This window comes from Castor canadensis, chromosome 10, assembly GCF_047511655.1.
Source record: "Castor canadensis chromosome 10, mCasCan1.hap1v2, whole genome shotgun sequence".
Classification (NCBI taxonomy): domain Eukaryota; kingdom Metazoa; phylum Chordata; class Mammalia; order Rodentia; family Castoridae; genus Castor; species Castor canadensis.
This window is the reverse complement of record NC_133395.1, coordinates 34781436-34802801: the sequence shown is the minus strand read 5'-3', so window position 1 is coordinate 34802801 and position 21366 is coordinate 34781436. Positions and strand designations below refer to the sequence as shown.

The 21366-nt window shown below is 38.4% G+C and overlaps 1 protein-coding gene and 1 long non-coding RNA gene across 2 annotated transcripts in view; one reads left to right on the top strand and one right to left on the bottom strand.

Annotated features, from left to right (window-relative positions):
• Klf12 (KLF transcription factor 12) overlaps positions 1-20724 on the bottom strand; it is a 580787-nt gene extending 560063 nt beyond the window's left edge. Inside the window, exon 1 of the mRNA XM_074043232.1 lies at positions 20661-20724. The gene's annotated coding sequence lies outside the window, so the exon portion shown is untranslated. The remainder of the gene's footprint in view (positions 1-20660) is intronic.
• On the top strand, positions 2155-14627 carry LOC141411589 (uncharacterized). Its single transcript, XR_012436429.1, has 4 exons — positions 2155-2327; positions 11041-11161; positions 12093-12255; positions 13966-14627. It is a non-coding gene; the product is annotated as an uncharacterized lncRNA (long non-coding RNA).
• Positions 20725-21366: the final 642 nt, after the last annotated feature.

Sequence of the window (21366 nt, the reverse complement as noted above, 5' to 3'; positions counted from 1 at the left end):
ACTTGTCATCTCAGGCACAAGGAGGCCTCCTGTGCACATACAAGCTTAGGACTCCTTTTCTAGTCACTCTCTGCTCCCTCCTTCATTTTCCAAAGGAAAACTGAAGATAACCAGGATTCATGAGTTCACCATAAGATGCAAAGTGTTGGTAATAAGGTCATTCACCCCTTCATTCTCTCTCTCCTTTCTTCTCTTCCTTCTAAGTGGGTACATCATGTCATATGGATATGAGGTAGTATATACTTACAGTACCCATGGTCAAAAGTACAAAATATTTTAGAAATATAAAGTGATCGAAGCAAGGTAGATGCCACTATTTGAATAATATAAGATGGATGGAGGAAAAATTACATTAAAAAATCTAAGCTAGGGAAGGTACTGAAATTCATGATGAATTTTTTTAAAACATTGAGCTTCCAAGAAGAGAAGACAAAGAGGGAAACCGTGAAGGAGTATTCAGTGGAGATGAATTTTACCTAACTCTTAATTTTTGGGAAAAAATATACACATATGCCTAGGTGTAGAAAATAAACTGTTGATAATAACTTCAATGCAGTTTTTGAAAAGTGAGACACAGTGTTTATCTTGGTTTGTTAAAAAATACAAAGCGTTCATAAAATACAAGCTGACCTTAATAATATAGAGCCTTCTGGGGTACCTGCATTTTTAAAGTGGACTCTGATCTTAATTCTGAGACGACTGACAAAATCAACGTATATGTCATCAGGACATACAGCCTGATTTTGTAAGCAGAAATTTCACCCTCAGAATAATTTTATGAGCTGGCTTTGGCACTGTGTGCATATTTCCCTGTTCTTGGATTCAGAGTGTCCTTTGTGAGTTTTTTATCCCAATCTGGTTTTTGGAATGGAAACTCAGAAATGGAGCTAGAGCCTTGGAGAGAATGGTCTAGAAATTATACAAACCAAACTGTGGCTACTATTTTAGCTTCTCTTGCAGGGAGAACTCCTTGGAATTATTTCACATATAGCCTCTCAAAAATATTTTTTAAGGAAACTTCGTTAATCGTTCCATGCCTACTTCCCAGCCCTTGTCCCAAAGGCCTAGCAAGCTTTAAATCCCTAGTGACACCTGCTGGGCAGACCTCAGCTCCTGCTGCAGGCTTTCCATCAGCCTGTCTCTTCTTTAACATGCAAAGCTGCTGGCCATAAGGTGAGGGCTGGCTGCAGCTTCTTAGCTTCACAGCCAGTCTGCTCATTGCTCATGCAGGTGACCTCTTCAGGCACAACTGAGTGTTGGCGACTCCATAGTACTCTCTCTAGGGAGAAACATTTCCAACCTGTCCAGGCCCCAGGAAGCAAACAGGGATCTATGAAAGTGAGTTGGGAGGTGAGAAGAGAGAGGAAGGAGGAGAGAAGGGAAAGGAGAGAGTAGACAGAGATATGAAACAGAGAGAAAGAGAGAGAGAGAGAGAGAGAGAGAGAGAGAGAGAGAGAGAGAGAGAGAGAGAAATCCGTACTCCCCCAGCCCAACCCCAAGTTGCTAAGCTGCGCCTTTGTCTGAAAACTCGAGGTGAAAGATGCTACTTGAGCCGTATGTTTTGTTCAAGCACAAACCAAATTATGCTATACTTGCTTATATCTGAACATATTGGTTTATCTTACATAGAGTTTAATTGATGCAAACTTGAACTTCAGTATGTTAGATTTTCAGGGAAAACACTATCCCTGTAATTTAGATTGCTATGTTTTTCTTTGAACAAAGCAAAGAGGATCAAGGCAATTACACCCCTGCTTCAGTTTATTTTTTCCATATTCACCAACCATTACAAAAATAATGTTTAACCTCTTGTAGTGTGACCTCCTCTGTCCTTTACTGTCCAATTGCAAAATTTCTTTCTGAGCCAATGTCTGCATCCTTGGACAGATAACTTGTGTGCAAAGTCCATGTTAGCTGATCAAGCATGGCTCTGTTTGCACTTATTCATTGCTCATCCAGCACTGCATAAGTGGTTTTGCATATTAACTAAGTGCACAGTAACCTTCCTTTACCTCCTTAGAGCTCCACCCCTCCCACCCGCCCGGGAAATCAACACTGTTACTCGCTGAGGAAGCTGCCAAGAGGTTGCCATGACAACTGTTCTGCTTTCGGCAGCTACTTTTCTGGTTTAAGGGGGTGGGGAGGAACCACACACACACACACACACACACACACACACACACATACAGCCCCAAACTGAGGAGAACTAGGCGTCTTTCTGATCAGAGTTCAGATAAAGAAGGTCACAGTAATTTGTGGACATTGACTAAAATAAGTCAGTGGATTTGAGAGTTACCACACAAGAAGCAAACAGACAAATTGAAAAGGTAAGGCCAATAATTAAATTATTTGGTAGTGGTCTTAAACTGAAGCATTTCAAATTTATATCAGTCCACATCATCTAGGATGTTATTTTATTTTTATCCTCAGCCAAACAAAGATGATGAGTTTTAGGGGATTCCAAATGGCAGTGAAGCAGCCCAAGAGGGTAAAACAAGCCCAGCGGGGAAATATCACATCTGAAAGTCATTTTCCAAACTTCATTCAACACAGGAACAATGCAGCATTCAGACATAAAGAACTGGAACTGTGTACGATGCCAGGTCAAACTGCGACCTCGGAGCGCCTCTCCAGGGGTGACTGGCAAGGTGGGCAGGAAAGTCTGATTTCAAAGGAAGTGTTGGGATTAGGCAGGGAATGGTGCAGAGTCAAGAAATGGAAGTCAAGAAACCTGAAGCTGGTGGGTTTCAGCGACACACAGAGAGCTGTGCTAAGATGGGCTCTACACACTGAGAGCTGAACAGCTTGAAGTGATTCCTGGCAGAAAGTGGAAGGGTGTGGTAGGGCCAAGCCCTCAGCCCCATTGTGGTAGTGACGTGGAGCCTGTGAGTCTTTCTTCCTGCCTGTCTGCCTGTCCTCCCAGCAGCATCTGCTCTTTGCTGACCAGTAAGCTTCCCAGTGCTCCTCTGCATTCAGCCTTCTCCTGCATTATTGATTCCCTTTCAGAAATAGCAGTGACGGACACATGGTGCTGTAACATTCCTCATACAAGCTACTAAGTTTCTGAATCTTGATAGTTTTTTTCAGAACCCAACAGTAGCTACAATACACAGCTACATTTAAGGAATTAATTGCATCATAGAGGAGACAAACAAGTACAGAGAGACCCGCTGGAGTGGCAACTGAATGGGAATGTAATGTCCTTCTGGTGACATGGTCACTCTGTTTGTGACTCTTGGTGGAGTAGTAAATAGAAGCAGCAAGGGAAGCTCTAAGCTCTCAGTGTCAACATTGTGTAGGCTTTTGTCACTTGCATTTTTAATTTGACTCTGACAAGTAGAAAAGCTAGGAGGTAGGAAAGGAGGTAAAAAAGGAAGGGAAGTAAATGTAAACAAATATCGAAAACAAGAAAAAGTACCAATATTATGAAGTGAGATTCAAAGTACAAGGCCTATATCCTGAAGCTCTTCATAGGTGAGGAAGGTCAGTGAAACAGTGGTTGGAAGAAGTAAAATAAAATAAGACCGAAAACCTAAAACATTTTATTTAGGCAAAGTTGTGCAGAGTTCTGGAGACCAAGAGAAGGGAATAGATTTATGGTTGAAGTACTGCTTCCTGCATTGGAGCTTGCTCTCATAAGTTAGAATAAAGTACGAAGTTCAAAACAGAGCAGGCCCTCCCGTGTGTCATGGATAAAGCTGGAGGCCCTATCTTATATAACAGTAACAGGATACAGAATGACAGTTCCTCACAGTCTACAATAAATGTGATTAAACTATCTCATCAGTCTCATTACTCCTGAGTATTTCTGCAATGCCAGAAAACCATCCGTTAATCTGACCTGTCTGCTAGACCTCCAGACAGCACAGGCTAGAGGTATTGGTATTCAAAGAAATTCCTCCCTCAAATGGCCGATTGGAGGGACACCAAGGTCAGTCTCCGTAGCCGTTGAGTCCAGGTATGAAATAGGGAGAAACAAGAAGGGAGAAGGAATAAAAGCAAAGAGAAAAATTCAGAAATTTGCTTTAACTCTGCCACAGATTCCTTTCCATTTCTTTCCACTGACCTGATCTAATTCGGGCAGCTCTTATCCCTGTGAAACACTGCCACAGCTGAGTTTATTTTTATTTTGCCTGCTCAAAGGCAATGTAAAGTGAATTTGGGAGCACATCACCTTCAGGGAAAAGACTGCAGTGTATTACTCACCACTCCCTCCTCCCTCGGGTGGAAAGGTTAATTTGAATAAGGCTGCTGCTTCCACAAATAGAACAGTAACCGCACACAGAGCAGCCGCCAATGAGAAGGTTTTTCAGTGATGTCATACTTATACCTGCTTCTTATTATTTGCTGAGTGGTGACAATGTGTTCCTTGAATCTCACATCTTATTGGTTAAGAACCCTGTCATTTTGAGTACTTCTGGGGAGTTTCAAACACTGCAGTTTCTTTACATGTTCAGATGTTTTTTCGGTTTCTTCACTTCAACCAAGTGTTGGAGAATGCAGAGCATCTTAAACAACGTTGTCCTGAAACAAATATGACAACCTTCATAATGTATACCTGACTTATTTGCTCCCTGGTGCCGGGTCCTTTTTTTAGAGTGAAAGCAGCATAAGAAAAGTCTGATGTTTTGCTTAAAAAAAACAAGTTGAGCAGAACTTGTTTTGAAGTGATCATAAAATAGAATGCTTAGTTTAATATTGTGCCACGGTTTTAACTAAATATAACTTCTTCTATTCACTCTGTGACAATATATTGTGCCACGGAGCAGAGCTTTCTTAAAAAAAAAAACAAACAAAAATACCAAAAAACAACTAAATTTAAGCTTTCCCAATTCATAAGATAGAAGGCATTGAGAAAGGGAAATCCACCTGGTTTATTTTTGTTCTGAATGAGTTTTATTTTTAAATCAATTAAGTGGTTGTATCATTACAGTCTATGCCTCAGGTCATTCAGATTTCTGGGCTTTGCCAAGGAAACTCTTGCAAACAGATTCGAAAACCATATTGCCTTGTACTGAAGGTGACAAATAAATCAGTTAGCATAAGTTAGGAATTATCTGACTAACAGAAGGAATCAAAGGAATATTTTGGGCAGTGTGAGATACAAACATGATTGGGAGTTCAGAAGTAAATGTTGGTACTCAAAACTTTCAGAATCCATGGTGGTGAGGGAGGCCCTGGGCAAGTCATTCCAGGCAAAGTTAGATCCTCAGAGACACAGAAAACAAAGTCAAGCTGTCCATAGCCAGTTGTGAAGCGGAACATATATGGTGAAGTTTAATCCTTTTCACTGCCAGGATAGTATATTAAATGCTCCAGTTAGATTTGAATGGGCAGGGAGAAGTGGGAGAGGTTCTTTTGTAGGAGAATGAGATGAGAAAGGGTGATATGGATGGAACAGAGATTTCTGACTAGACTTGTGCATTATGAAAGAAATTTGGAAAAGCAAGTATGCAAGTTAGCAGATATGATATAAATTAGGAAGAAATAGAAAGTAGCAAGTATTTTTGAACATTCACATCTCAATATCAGTAGCTATGTCCAACTAGTTTGGAAATTGGGGTGTCTTCTAACTGTATCATGGCTTAGTGCCTGCAGAGCCTACTGAGGGGTTAGCTAGATGGTATAAAATTATATTATCTTATACCTTAAATTATTACTTGCATGAAATTATTATGGATTTACCCCCATAATAATTTTTAAATTGCTACTCTTCACTACTTAACATTACTTTATGGTTGTATTTCTCACTTGTTTATTATTTATTTTGCTCACTGGAATATTAAGTCCATGTGAGCAGTGGTCTTGTATACCTCTGGGACCTAGAGCTTAGAAAAATGCTTGGACCTAATAAAGTCTCAAAAAATGTTGTCAGCCAACCAAGATCACAAGGGTGATGGCATTGGAAACTGTAAGTTCTTTAGGCTAGCAATACCACACACAAGAGCACAATTAATAAGGAAGGCATCTGAACACCCTCCTCATTCTACTCTTTGAGATGTATATAAGCCTTCCTTATTGAGCCAAGAGGAAAGATTTCAATTTGCCCATCACAAGTATGTAATTAAATTATAAGAAAATGACAATATGTAATTTTCCATGTCTATTTTTTTAATGACAGGCTTTCACTCGCTTTGTAATCCAGAGTGGCCTTGAACTCATTCTCCACCTTTCTCAACCTTCTGAGTGCTGGATTATAGGGATGCGCCACCAAATCTAGCTACAGAAAGAATTCCAGTGCTCATCAGAGTATCTGAGGTGGGGAAAGCTGGACCAGTGGTCTGGCAGAGATTCCAGGGCTGCTTCTGGGTGAGGTTTATTATCTAGTGTACCCGTTTGGGCTCTGACATTTTTCCCCCTCTCAGCTCTCCCAAACCTACTCATGATAGCTTTGATTCTCATGAATTGTTGTGCACCATTTAGAAACTTGGAATCAATAACAATTAGAGAGCAGAATAGTAAATTGAAGAATTCAAGATGTTGTCAACATTGCATATACTTACACTCATATATGCATTCAATGAACTGATTCAAAGCTCATAGAATATTTTGAGATTTTCCTGCTCTGTCTCTCTCAATCATGATAATAAAATAGACTCTCAGATTTCTGTTTCCCCAGTAACTGAAGGACAATATAAGATGGCACAGAGCTTATGTAAGCATCGTCTCTGCTGACATTCTAAATAAGTGGTTCAAATGCTACCTAATCATTCTGATACAGCTTGGATTTGGCAATCTTCTATAAAACACTAAATTTGCCCAAGCATCTGCTTTTTATATCTCAGCCATGTCAGCACCTGTGTCTGCAATTGCGTCTAGAAACTTTTTTTTAAAATTTCTTTTTGGATTGCTGGAGTTTGAACTCAGAGCCTTGTACATGCTAGGCAAGAACTCTACCACTGAGCTACATTTCCAACCCTAGAAACTTCCTAACACAATAAAAATGATCTTAAACAAAATCATGACTAGCCAGAATGCTTTTGAAAGCTTATAGATTCTTGGTCAAAATTTTGGGTTTAAGATCCCATTTTTAAAGGTACTTGGCTCTCTTCTGATACCTTCTTCTTCCATGACACTCAGTTTTAGTTCTCTTAGATTATTGCTTCTGAAACTTTAAGGTACATTTGATCATATGCCAATCATGGGTAAAAAAGCAGATTATTTAAATATGTCTAGAGTGGGTGTGGGGAGGTTTGCCATTTCCAGCAAACTTCCAGGTGAAGTCAGGGGCTGCTCTATGGGAGCACCCTGGGGGAGCACAGATTAAGATAACATAATGCCTTACATTTGGTTCTGCTCTTCAAATTAACATAAAGATTTTGAATGAGGTCTTTAATATTCTTCCTCAGACATTCCCTCACACCTAGGCTGAGAGATTTTATTCTGAGATATATTCACATCCACCTGGTAACCAAGCCTTTTGGAGTCGCTCTAAGAAATGCTTCTCTCTTTCCTCCCCCTCCAGGGGCTGCCTTGGCTGAGGCCTTCTTCATCTTTCCTGCAAAACTATAATAATGTCTAACTTACCTCCCAAGGCCCAGCCTTACCTCTGCCCAGTTCATCATCTTCTATTCTCTCACTTTATTTTCCTTTCAAAAATTTTTTTTTGGTGAGGTCATTTGCTTGATTAAAGCCCCCTGCTGGCTCCTCTTGCTTAAAATAGAGGTTGGCATCGGCTCTGCAGCTTGACAAACTTGGGCTGGAATCCAATCAGCTTCAATTTCTTCATATGGCATCTTGAACAAATTGCTTACCTTCTGAGAAGCACACTTTCTTCGTCTACAAAGTGGTAGTCCTACTAACTTCATCATGTTGCCGTATGATTTAGTTATAAAGTTGTTATGAAATCACCCAGTACCATGCCAGCCATACTAGATGTTGAGTAAATTACTCACCCTGCCCTTTTCTTTCCAGTCTGGCCAACTTTGACTTTTTCAGCATCTTACATGGATACTCTTGAACCTCTGTCTTCTTGTCTTTCCTCTACTCCACTCCCCACAGGCCATATAACATGCATTCTCCAGCCCCACTGAGCATGCCATTTTTGATTCATCTCCTGAAAGGCCTTCCCAATCTCCTCTACCCAGCACATCTCCTTGCATTTGCTGCCTTCCTTAAAAGGCCAAGTCTTCATACTGGGCAGAATTTGTCACTCATTTCCTGTGCTCCCAATGTACTGTGGTCATGTCTCTCCCAGAGTGTGCTTGTCCTGACGTCCTCTTAGGGTGTGGTGCCATGATCTGTGCTCAGGATTGTGGCCTCCAACTTGACAGTGACCTCTCCACGGCACAAACCTCTTATTTTGTGATCCTTTGTGCCTCAAGCATTTGTTTTTTATTAGAAAGGACTGGAATAATATGGTATAGAGTTTGGAGACATGTATGCTTGGGGATTATAGTCCAGAAACAATATACAGACAAAAATATTTCTGAAACATTCTTAGAACTACATAGTTTAGAATACGAATCCCTGTTTTCTAACATATTTTAATTATTTTTCAGAACTCATCCTAAATTCTTTGTATGTGCTAATTCATCTGATGCCCTCAATTTATCCTCTGTTGTAGGTACTATAACACCCATTTCACAGATTGTGAAATTGGCATTCAGAAAACAATAGGACTAGAGATAAAGATCAAGTGCTAAGAGAATTTGCCTAGCAAGCCCAAGGCCCTGAGTTCAAATTTTGGTACCGCAGAAAAAACAAAAAAACAAACAAAACCACAAAAGAGAAAAGTAAAGTAGTATGATTACAAGTTTATAATTGTAACGGTAGGGATTTGAACTTTATCTTTCCTCCTCCCATGCTTACCTTCCGTATGGTATTATGCAATTTGCTGCCATAGTCTGGTTTCAATTTCTTCTCTAATGTAGATTAAAAGCATGGATAGAGATCTTTGCTAGAGAAGAATTTGTGAGGTAGATAAAGGTAATCTCTGCTGGAATCACATATTTAAGTGGTTTGGAGGTAGATAAAACATAATTCAGAACTGTAAAATTCTAAAATCCAGACACCTTCTAAATCCTTTCATTTTCACTTATTGTTTTGAAGAAGCCAGGAAGCAATCTTGCCTCTGAGGGAAAAGCTATTTTAAAGCTGCCCTTTTGGCTTTTAAAGTTACTTTTCATTTTTACCACATAATGGTTCCATAGGAGATCCTTACCCATATCACTCTCTTGACGAAATTAGGTAGCACTCATTTCCCTAGTCTCGTAGAAATCAAGCTCAAACCCAGCAAACAATGCAAACTGCTGTGTGTATACTTCCTAGATAGGTTTAGTAGGGAACATTTTTCTGCAAGAGTCTACTGATGTAAGGAATAATCATATAGATAATTGCACCTACAATGAATGGCGAATTTGTAGCTTGTTGAGTACTTGTGATCCCAGATATGTTTGAAGTCTCTTGCTAAACCGACTGTGAACTGTAAGAAAAGTTCTCAAGGGGGGAGCTGGGGAGACATGATGTTAAGTCCTTTCCTTTTTTCTTTCCTTCCTTGTGAAACTCTCCATCCTAGATATACCTAGCATTGTAGCAGCTCTGCAGGGTTTAACATGTTGATATCTAGAATATGCCAGAATATTTGGAAACAGGAAACTTCTCTAGAAATAGGTTAATGCTTAGAACAGATTTCTCCAAGTGTATTTCCTGAAGCACTAATTCCATGGGATATTAAGAGATATCAGGTGAAAGATATAAAGTATTTTAAAGCCAAATACACAGATAAATTCTGAGTTTAAAAAGCCAACAGAGTTCATTGCTGTTGGACTTCTCAGAACCTCTAATATGTTGTTGTATTCTGACTCTCCTGGGATGCGTAGTGTTGTGTTTCCAGTTTGTTTTGTTAAGGGACTATCTCACCCCTTGTACGAAATCTGCAGGATAGGACATGCAAGCCTGAACTGTCCCTGTAGCACTGAAGAGCTGTGGGCAACTGCCATTTGCCCCCTAGGCTTTCAACAGATTTTTGTCTAGCTGCTCACTGGTGTAGTACCATTGTGGTAACCTTGTGCAGACTGGGTATCTAGAGTAGCATAAAAAGGATCTTACCTAAAAATACAAAGAGGAAAAAATAAATAAAACTTTGGTATGACCTATGACATTGAGGGATTTCTGTAGTTATAAAGATACAAAAGTGAAGATTAAAAAGTTCTATGTAGTACCTTGAACACGTTTTAAGTTGGGTGAGTATGATGTTTGGCCTTTTACATTTTCTCCACAGTATTGCTAACAGAACCGTTAATTTTATTCTCTTTTGTTATTAGTATTGTTGCCCCTGGGGGTACATTGTGACATTTACAAAAGTTCTTACAAATATATCATCATTGAATTCACCCCTTCATCATTCTCCTTTATCCCTCCTCCCCCCATTTCTGGAACACTTTCAACAGGTCTCAGTTTTCCATTTTCATGCATGAGTACATGATATTTCTCCCATTTTCATTTTCCTATACTCCTTCCTGTGTCCCCTCCACCTACACACACTGGTGCCGACTGCGACTGTACAACACCTATTTTACCTTTTTGTTTTCTGTGTTTGAGAAAAGACATTTTCGTTTGTATAAGATAGCTATACAGGGAGTTTTATTGTGACATTTCCATGTATATATGTTTTGTAATCTGAATTGGTTCATCCCCTCTATTTTTCTCCTTTTTACCTTAGTCAATTTCTTATGGTGAATTCAGAAGGTTTAAAAATTCTACATTCATTCTTGTATAGAAAATACTAGTGTTAAGTTATGACAGGGAATAATAAACATTGATTAAAAATAGGAGAAATAAAATTTTATGTAATCAGATATTTGTGACATTTTGGAAGTTAGGCTGTCAAAGTCTCTGTGCCACTGTCTCTTCCTCTTCAGAATCTTACCATTTGGAAAACCAAGCTATAAGTACCACTGCAGTGTGGTCAAGAGAAATGAAGTGAAATAAGTTCTGCTATAGTAACAGAGTCAACAAAGAAGGTTCTAAACTCAAAGTAGACATGAAGTCCTGATTTTATAATATTATTGGTGGTAAATGTGTACTTTCTCTCTACAGATACCTGAGTGTTAGCTGTCAAAGTAGTTTTACAGCATTCAAATGCTTTTCTAAGAAGTTTGCCTGAAAGACATTGGAAGTAGACATTGGAGCAAGAAAAGACAAGGACATGTGTTTGAATGTGTGTATCAATGTAAAATACAAAATTTTTCCATGTTTGGTAGGAAAATTGTTTTCTTAATTAAAGATGCTTTTCTGGAAATTAACAATGTACTTCCTTAGCTGCAATAGCTATGTTTCAAACTCTAGATAGCCTATGTGGTACTGGTTTCTGTATTTGACTGTGCTGATGTAGAATAAAACACTTCTGTTGTGTGGAAAGTTCTATTGAGCAGCAGTGGTTGTACACAGATTTCAGACTCTTATGAAAGTTAGAAGTAGGGAAAAAGAAGAGATGCTAAAATGGCAAGGAGTTATCAGGTAGTTTATGAAGCTGCAGGGGATGGAGAAGTACAATGTCCTGAATTCTTTGAAAATTTAGAGCTCTGTGAAAAGTTTTATGCTTAAGAATAAAAAAAGCACAAAGAGTGAAGAAACAGGGTAGGGACAGGTGAACCTTTAGCTCTGTGTCGAACATATTCTGCTTCTTAACTTATTACTGTTAAGGAAGGGACTAGGCCAGCTTCTCTGCAGTAATCTTTTACATGACTAATTGAGATTAGAGACTTCTGTGCTCAAAAGAAGACACAAGAATTCAGTAACATGAGGACTCTTGGTCCACAGTGTTTGTTAAAAGACAACAGTTTGAATAACCCAAAAGAGCAAAATTCCCAGCAGGGAAAGAAAAGGCAGTGTAGTAAATAAGGGTAGGACCATAGCAGGAAGAAGTTAGAGAAATGAGTGAAGAGTAAATAATGCATGATTTCAAGGGCTTCTGAGGTGGGGAAAAAATGTGGTTTTAGCTATACTGGAAAACAGTATGGAGTATCCTCAAAAACTTAAAAACAGAACCACCATATGATCTTGCAATCCAAATATATATATACCTCCAAATGAAATGTAAAGATGAAGAGTGTGTTGAAAAGGTATTTACACTCTCATGTTTATTGTAGCATTATTTACCACAGTCAAGATATGGAAACAACCTAAGTGTTTATCAATGAATGAATGAATAAAGAAAACGTGCTACAGACACACAACGGAATGCTATTAAGTCACAAAAAGAATAAAATCCTATTCTAAGCAGCAACATAAGGAAGCCTGGATGACATTATGGTAAGTGAAATAAGTCAGACACATAGAGACAAATGCTGCAGGATTTTACTCACAGGTGGAAATCTCAAGTTGATCCCATGAAAGTGAAGAGTAGAATTGTGACTACCAGAGGCTGGGGAGTATGATGAAGAATGGGATAGGGAGAGATTGAGAAATGGGTACAAAATTGCAGATAGATAGTTGAATAATTTCTGGCATTCTATTATTGCACAGTTTAGTAACTGTAGCTAACAATGATGTATTGGATATTTCAAAATAACTAGAGGAGAAAAATTTGAAGTTTCTAACCACAAAGAAATGTTTCAGGTGACAGGTAAACTAAAAGTCTCTGGATTATTACATGATATATATGTATGCTAACTCACACTGCAACCCATAAATATGTATAATTATTATGTGCAATTAAGAGAGTGGAATAGAGCTTTTGGTGCTAAAGCCAAAGGAGATGCAGGTTTAAGCTGAGCAAAGAAATTATTGGGTGAGAGTGTGCTGGAAAGACCAGAGAACAACTATGTTTTCAGGTATTTAGCAAGGAACTAAGAAACAAGGACAGAATGTAAATAGCAAAGTATAATAATAAAAAGAGGAGGATTATATTTGGAAAGTGTTACATCAATGTATAATTTAAATATCAGAAGCTTTTCTGTGTTAAATATGTCTAATTACTTCACAGATTTAAGATGTGAAAATAAAGTTAAATATGACTTTTGTGAAGAAACAAAAACAAAGGTCTTAGAAATATGAAATGGCCTTGGTTCTTAAAATTTGGAGGTACATTAAATAACAAATGTTTGCTGAGTCTCTCTTTTGTGGTGGCATTGTTGTGGCACTTGGGGATGGAAGAGTGAGCAAAGCCAAATCCATGCCTTAATGGAGCATGCTTTCCGGTGGGGAAGACAGATAATAAACAAATCAGCAATATATGGGATCTCAGGTATTCTATGTGCTCTGGAAAAAGATCAAATGCTGGAAGCTGCAAGTGCTATTGACATAGTAGAGGTTTGCTACTTTATGTAATGTGGTTGGGAAGGCCTCACTGAAAAGGTGGCATCTGAACAGAGATCTGAAGTAAGCGTGGGAACTCCAATGTGGCCATCTGGAGGAACTCAGTTCCAGGCTGAAGTAATAAATGAAGTAATTTATGCAAAGGTCCTAAGGCTGATACTTGCTTGAACTGTTTGAGAAATAGCAGGGAGTTTAATGTGGGTAGAACTGACTGAGTGAAAGGGGAGGGGAGAAGCTGTGGTCTCACAGGAAGGAAGAACAGAATGCAGATGGAAAACTAGGCCTTAGTAAAGAATTGGGCTTTCTGTGAAAGAGATGAGAAGCTACTGGAAAATTCTGAGCAGAAGAGTGATGTGACCTGTCCCAGGCTTTGCAAGTGATTTCCTGTCCTTGCACACTCTTTTCTCAATCCCTTTTTATTTTTTTGACCCATAAATTGAAACTAATCTAATTAATCATGCTAACCATTTGGAGGTTCTTCCAAATTTTGCACAAATTTAATTAATTGCAGAATTTCTATTGTATTCTCTAAATAATATCAATTTATCTTCAATTGCACAGCAATTATCATCTCCTAATACTTCCCCAATTTTTTACTAAACCATGATAACTTTAAGTGCTAGAAGGACACATTTTAAAAGGATATGCTGTAGACAGTTTTGATATTATTAAGTAGTGTTCCTATTTTCTACTTCTTTTTTTGAGGTTCAAATGTCTTTAAGCCAAAGGATGACCCTTGCCCCTACTGCAACAAAGCCTCTAGCTCTATTTCTTCAGAGCTAACAGTTCAGAAGAGGTGAAGGAAAGACAAAATCAGAAAGAAGATGACAGGATAACTAGAAGTTCAGAAAGAAGTAGAGAAATGCAGGAAAGTTCTCCTCCTGTTCCCAGCCAAGGAAGCATAAAAGCTGACTCTCTACATGCACAAAATACCCTTGATGGAAAAAAAATACTACGGAGAAAGGAAAACACCTTTAGTCCTGTAAGAAGAGATCACAGAGTATCTTTTAAAAATAGTAATAATTTCAGATAATTTAAAAAAATAAATTATGCAAAAATTTTTAAAAGTTTATTTTAGAATGAAAGAAAAAATTTGAAAAGAAGGGCAATGGAAAATTTCTATCACCATTGATAATAAAGAATTGCTTATTTAATCAAATAGACTAGTAATCTATCTTTGTTTTCTATAGAGAGTGGTCTTGTTTGCCAGCATATGACTTTCTGTGGGTCTACACAGTAGCCACCATTCAATTCACAATGGCATGAATAATAGTGAATTAGTCAAATATAAACTCTGAGTATGAAGGTCAGAGGAACTATATGGAACTGGGCATGAAGAACAAAGATGTAAAATTCATGTTTAAGGGGAGTGGGGGTAGAGATGGACATATGAACTTGTTTCTTCATTTCACCTTGGAGCCAGGCCTGTTGGTTCATGCCTGTAATTCCAGCTATTCAGGAAGTACAGGCAGGAGGATTGGGAGTTTGGGGCCAGCCTGGACAAAGGTAGCAGCAGCCCCTATCTCAAAAGCAAAAATACAAAGCAAAAGGGTTGAGAGTGTGGCTGAGTATTAGAGGCTTGCCTGGTATGTGTAATGCCATGGGTTCAATCCCCAGATCCAGAACCAAATCCAAAACAATAATGACAACAACAACAACAAAACCTCTCCCTGGGATGATTTCATTTCCAAGAGAAAGACCATTGTCCCATTGCCTCTGCTTTCTACATAAATCAGTGCAGGTTGGAGGAGGAGAAGATATGTGCCCATGGTTTAGTCTAAAGTCATCTCTTGTAGCTGGTTATAGAAACTTCATCTTTGTGGTTTGAGATTCATTTTCTTTTGCTATCTGATAATGAGGACAATTGAATGAAAAAGATTTTAATAATCATGCTTAGTAAAAAAACCCTTGGTTTTCAGAATTATCTGTGGAAACAGGCTTATAGATAATCAACAGTAAGTTCTGGGTTCCTGGAATGGGACTGAGAAAATCAGAGATTGTGTGAGTTCCCACCACACTTATCCATACAGTTGCTGTTATATATTGCCATTGACAATTAAGGAACGTCCAGGGACATTCTTTGGCTTAGGACAATGATTAAGAAAAATGGTGTCCTAATGAGAAAATTTCCATTAGGTTTTGATATGTCGAAGATTTGCTACTGTGTTTCTAAGTGACTATCTTCTCCTCTATTTTATTTATTTTAGTACTGAGGCTTGAACTTAGGGCCTTGAACTTGCTAGGCAGATACTCTACTACTTGAGCTACACCCCCAGCCCATTTTGCTTTTAGTTATTTTTCCAATAACGTCTCATGTTTTTGCTCATGGCCAGCCTCTGACTGTAGCCCTGCCTCCCACATAGCTGGGATTACAGGCACATGCTCCCATGCCTGACTTGTTGGTTGGATTTCATTAACTTTTTGATGAGGATGGCCTTGAATTGTCATCTTCTGGATCCTCATCTCCTAAGTAGCTGGGATTATAGTCATGCATTGCCATGCCTGGCCCCTAAATGACTTCTTAATCCCTGTTCAAGTCACGTGACTCTGCTGTGAATAAAATATTAAACCTTTCTGACTCACCTGATTTTTAATTTAATTTTCGTAAAATTCTACAATGAGGAGCATAATACCTAGAACAGTCTTTCAGTCTAGTCCACAGCTGATTGTCTCAGATCCTTGATTACTTCTGCAATTAAAAATGTGAAACCAGAAAATCCCCTAAATGGAAATCCTAGTCTTCCTGTTCACCAGCTCTGAACACTATACTAGAATGACCAGCGCCATAATTTCCAATACACATTTTGTTATTGTTTCCTTCGAATTACTAGAATTGTTCCCATGTGCTGTCATGGCTTCAGATAACAGCTACATGCAGATTAAATGTGATTTTCAATGAACTTTTCCATGCCTCTCTCTATTTTCTTCTTGGATTTTATTATTTTTATAGGCAAGTGATGAAAGGTTACTCCCTGAAAGATTTAGCCAGTTAAACGTGCAGCACAAAACCTTGAAGCCCTGCAGTCAGACACATAAAGAGCAGAGGAGAAAACGGAAAAACGTTCCATTGGGGCTGCAGCTTTTTTCGAGTATGCAGGAATGATGTCATTTGTTTTCACAAAATCCAGTTTAAATTCGTCCCTGCCTTTCAAGAACTGCAGCAAGGAGCATCTGTGGAGACTTCTGCACACCATATTTCAGGACGTTCAAGTGCATGCTGCATCAAAATCCAGCCAATCGCAGTGTGCAGTCTTGCCCTCCCCAGTCTCCCTTGTCCCCCTACCTGAAGCTAGAGTGAGCTGCTGGTGTGATGACCGCCCAGCACCCTCCAGCCCTGTTCTAACTACAGAGGCATTGCTCCAAACCTCTAATGGTTTAAAGGAGAACAATCCCAAAATAAAGACTGACTTCTGGTCACCCTCACATGCTTGTTTCACTGACACATAACCTCTAAGAAAAAGTCTATTTGTAAAGAATGGTTTGGTTTGGTTGATTTTAAATGAAATGTGAGTCTTTTGGTTTTGCAGCTCCTGTGCAGTACTGGAACCATCATAGGAGTAAGGAAGCAGAAAACCTGGGCTAGTCACCTGTCAGTGGCAGAAGCAGAGCTTCTCAATTATCTTTTACAGAGCAAACCTGTTTCTGAGTGATTGTACCTGATTGGAAAATAAGCAATGCAGTAGAAACAGCATCTTAAGAACTGTATTAAAGTGGTAGAGGAAAGGGTAGTCTGAACTTCACTTACTAAAGCAAGGGTTTAAGATACAGAGTGAGAAAGAAGATGCTGGATAGTATATCACCCCTCTTTCCTTAGTTCTGGCCCTTGATTCAGAAATATAGCGTATTGACAATGGCACCATAGTGAGCTCTCTGGTTGGGAGTAGCAGAAACTGAACTCAGGCTGATTTAAGCTAATGGGGTGTTCATCAGTAGCCGGGGGGTAGGAGGAGGGAACTCAGAGAATTAAAGGAAGGCTGAAGAAACTGACTCACAGTTGACAAAGACCATGTTGTTATGGGGTCTCTATAGCAGACCAATGATGGCCCTGTCAATCATCAGTGATAGACTGAATGATCTCTAATCTTCCCTCTGTCTTCTCTGTTATCACTGTTCTGTTGAAGGGACTACGTTCCATGTGACTCATTGGCCACATGCCTACCCCTTTGTTTGGAGAAGCTGTCAAATTACTGACTCATAGAGATACCCAGCAAAGGGAAAGGAGAAACTTCCACAGAGGTGAGGGTGCTGTTTCCAAAAGAACAGGGGAGGAAAAGGGCAATATTTGAACCACTGCCTTAGGTCCAATCCTTATAATTTTCTGGCTTGGATTGATGGCACACCTCCTTTAACTTACATTTTAAACCTTATAATGGCTCCCCACTTGTAAAAGCCAAACCAGGACACTTGAGAATGACCATTAGTGTTAGTGCTAAGTATACCAGGATAAGAGATGTGAACTGGGGCCACCCTTGGCAAACTGATATTTAAGGTCATGCTTCTTTTTGTCGTACTTCTACTTTTTGAGGCATGAACAATATCTGTCCCATCCTTTAAACTTTGAAAATTCAAGGAAAGTTCTTTGAGGTACCTTCTTCTTCTTTGTACCTCCAGCATCTCATCTTGTGCTTGGCACATGGCAGGTGCCCTGTGGACCTTCACTATGAAATGATAATTTACATGATTGTTAAATTCCTACCCCTCCTCCTATACCCACATTTTCATGCATCTGGGGGGTAGTTCTTTCCAGTATTCACATTGGGGGACAGAGCTAAATCCTTTCCCCTCTTTCATTTTTTTCTTCTAATGGTATCCAGTATGCCTACCTCTCCACTGTATACATAGATAAAAAACTAAATGATCCTAAACCATTTCTATTTATGAAAGATGGTGTTACTTAATGAAAAAATACTTTTTGGTGAAATGGAAAGTGAAATCTTTAAATAATATTTTCAAAAATGATTTCAATCTTTTAAAACAATCTTAAAAATAATATTTTAAAAGGTTGTTCTTAATAGTGAGTGACTTTTACTGAATATTTATCTTATGACATTTGTAAAGTAACTACAGAAAAATTTACCTGTGCAATAACTTGTTTTCTGGGCTCCCAGACTTTGTCAACCTGTAAATCTTATAGCTGTTCTCTTGGATGGGTATATCATTCTGATTTCAGGTATGGTGGAATTAAACTGTGATCTTCTGACCTCATAAATGCAAAGAGATTAACTTTGGATTATCTTTTTTGAGGCCCACTCTGTCTTCAGGATTAGTTAATCACAAGGATGTATTATTGGTTCCTATCAGATTTCAGTTCCCCCCAATTGTTTATTAAGTGACAGCTCTCTTATAAAACAGTGTTTACAAAAGTCCCAAAATTTTCTGCATAGTTGCATCTCAGAGCAAGGATCACAGAGCTTTCCTAGATCAAACAGAGCCACAAACAGATTCCTCCTTGGCCTCTCTGAAGGCAACTTGGCAGACTAATGAGTTGTGTTTTGCTCCACACTGATTTCCTTTTTCCTTCCAGCTTGGTGCTGTAGGCATTGGGAACCCAAGCCTAATGAGCTACAGCGAGCCACACCACAGCTCTGTGATAAAGGCACAGGCTTTCACACCAACGCCCCAAGGACCAATGACTTATGTATCAGAAAACCAGGCCATCCCACATTGTTCTCACTGGTTCACCACCTTATCCATACTGCTTTACTTTCTTTGAAATGCTTTTTCTATCAGTCATTTTAAAGTACCATTTAGTCATTCACTCCATTCTAGAGCAGTGTTGTCTTATTCAGAACTTAGGATGCAAAAATCAAAGCATTGCTGTAAATGAAATGTGGAATTTTAACTTCTAACTCCTTTGAGTAACAATTACTGCAACAAAGCAATGACATGGAAAATTGTGGTTTAAAAAAAGAAAATGAGTCATGTTTATATTATCCTGACTAATTTTCTTTTTATTGTTTTTACATTTGTTCATATTTGTACACATTGTTTGGGCCACCTCTGACTAATATTTTTTAAATAGAATGTTTTTAGAATCTAAACTATTTTGCACTGAAGTTAGTAATGTGAGAGAAAAATGAGTTAACTGTGGAATAAAGAGAGGAAAATCATTTTCTATAAGGAGGGAAGCATCTATTAACCATGGTAGGGAAATGGTTAAGTTCTCTGTAATGTGCTGTGAATGAAAATGCAGTGGGAAGTAGTGTGTACTTGATAAAGTCAACTGAGAGTAGAGAAGAATAACTTTTGAGCTAGAGAGTTAAGAAGTTTTTAATAAGACCCCATGCATTAAGTTCTAGAAAATGAGAAAAATACTTTTCTTGTTAGAAATTGCACAACATTCTCCATGCACCAGATATTTTTTCCCACTCTGATTTTAGATGCCCTTCTCAGGGTCTGGGGCTGTATGGTCATGGTTAAGGTGAAAGCTGAGTGTTATCTGGATAGCTCAATCAGTAGAGTCCATACGGCATTACTAGCCACCCCCACCACACTTCTTTCATTTTCCAGTAGCAATTTTAAGGATATTATTTTCTAAATCTTTTATTATCTGGGTAATTTTTTTTCTGTTCTTCTGGTTCCTAGAATATACACAGTTTGATTGATATCAATAGCAGCTCTTTAAAATCTCCACATCTGCAGAAGCGACCAAGGAGGGAAAATAAAGAGCCATTGCCATTGGTTATGCTGAGTACTGAGTTCATATTTTTAAAATATGACAATTTCAAAAATTTCATGAATCTGCACATTCATGAATTGGAAATGGCTAATTTACTTTTAATTAACTTTTCTTCATTTAACTTCATAAACTCTAAGACCACCGAAGATCACAAAATCATTAGGTTTTTTCTTTATACATTGTTTTTAACTTAACTGAAAATGGAAAAAAAAAAAGAGCCCTCTCTTTCTCTGTCTGTTTTAGATTTAAACTCGGTGAGGCAGGACAGATGTATTATCTATTTATAACAAATACGGAAACTTTGTTCTACTGCCTACAGCTCAGTGGGACTTATTTATTGATACCAGTCAAATTCAGTGTCAACCTTTAAAAAGAAATCTCTTCCATCTCCCTGAAAATCTCTTTCTAGTAAAACTTGTTTGCTAAATGACTAGAGCTCCCTTAACAAATAAAACATAACACTGTTTGCTGCTCTTTTCCGCCGATGTGATGATAAATTGCTGAGGAGTAAAAGCCTTCACACTAATAACAGAGGAAAATTGACTCTAAGATCCCATCATTTTGTTTACCAGCTGTCTTTACAATTCTATAATAACCCAGTCCACATTTCAAAAAAATTGTTCAGAGATAGTAAAATAGACCAGAAACAAATGCTCTTTCTGCTGAAATTAGTTTACGCAGGGGAACAGGCTGGAAAGAAAGATATGATCCAGAAACTTACCTAGCTCTCAGGCATGATACCCGGTGACCACATACTCGGGCTGAAGCACAACTCAGGAGCATTACATCATCGTGCCAAACTTTCATTGGCTGCAGAAACCCCAAGGATAAGACAGGCTTTTAAGGTGCTGTGTGAAAGCCCCTGTTGGTTCTTCAGCAGGGGTATGACCAAAACATTGAAAGAAAGACTTTTCCTACATCAGTGCTGTCATGGCTGAACTGTCAAAACCTGGTTAACCATTTCCTGGGCATCTTTCTCTCACTTCAGTCACTAGTTTTAGATTTCATTCTAACCTGTTGGGAAATTTTTTCTTGTTAATTTTTTAAAAATCATTGTTTTTCATTTAGCTTTTTTTTTTTAATTGAAGGTGAATAGTATCATTTTGTGTGAATGGCTTCTTTCATTGTTACTCCTTAGAGCATCTTTCTTATTTTTAAAACTATATTTGAATCAATAAGTCCATTTTCCTCTCTATTACTTATTTTGTCCTTATTCTCTCTAAGCAAACAGGACAAGCACCCATAGGTTGGAGCAAACCCAAGTGTATTTATTTATTTGGGGCCATTTAAGTGGAAGTATCAAATGTAGTCCTTACTTCTTAATTATTCATTTTCATTGTTAGATGTTTTTTTCTTTATTGAATTTTATGAGTTATTTATGTTATGCTTATTACCATGGTAATTTACAAACAAAAACCATGTGGGTT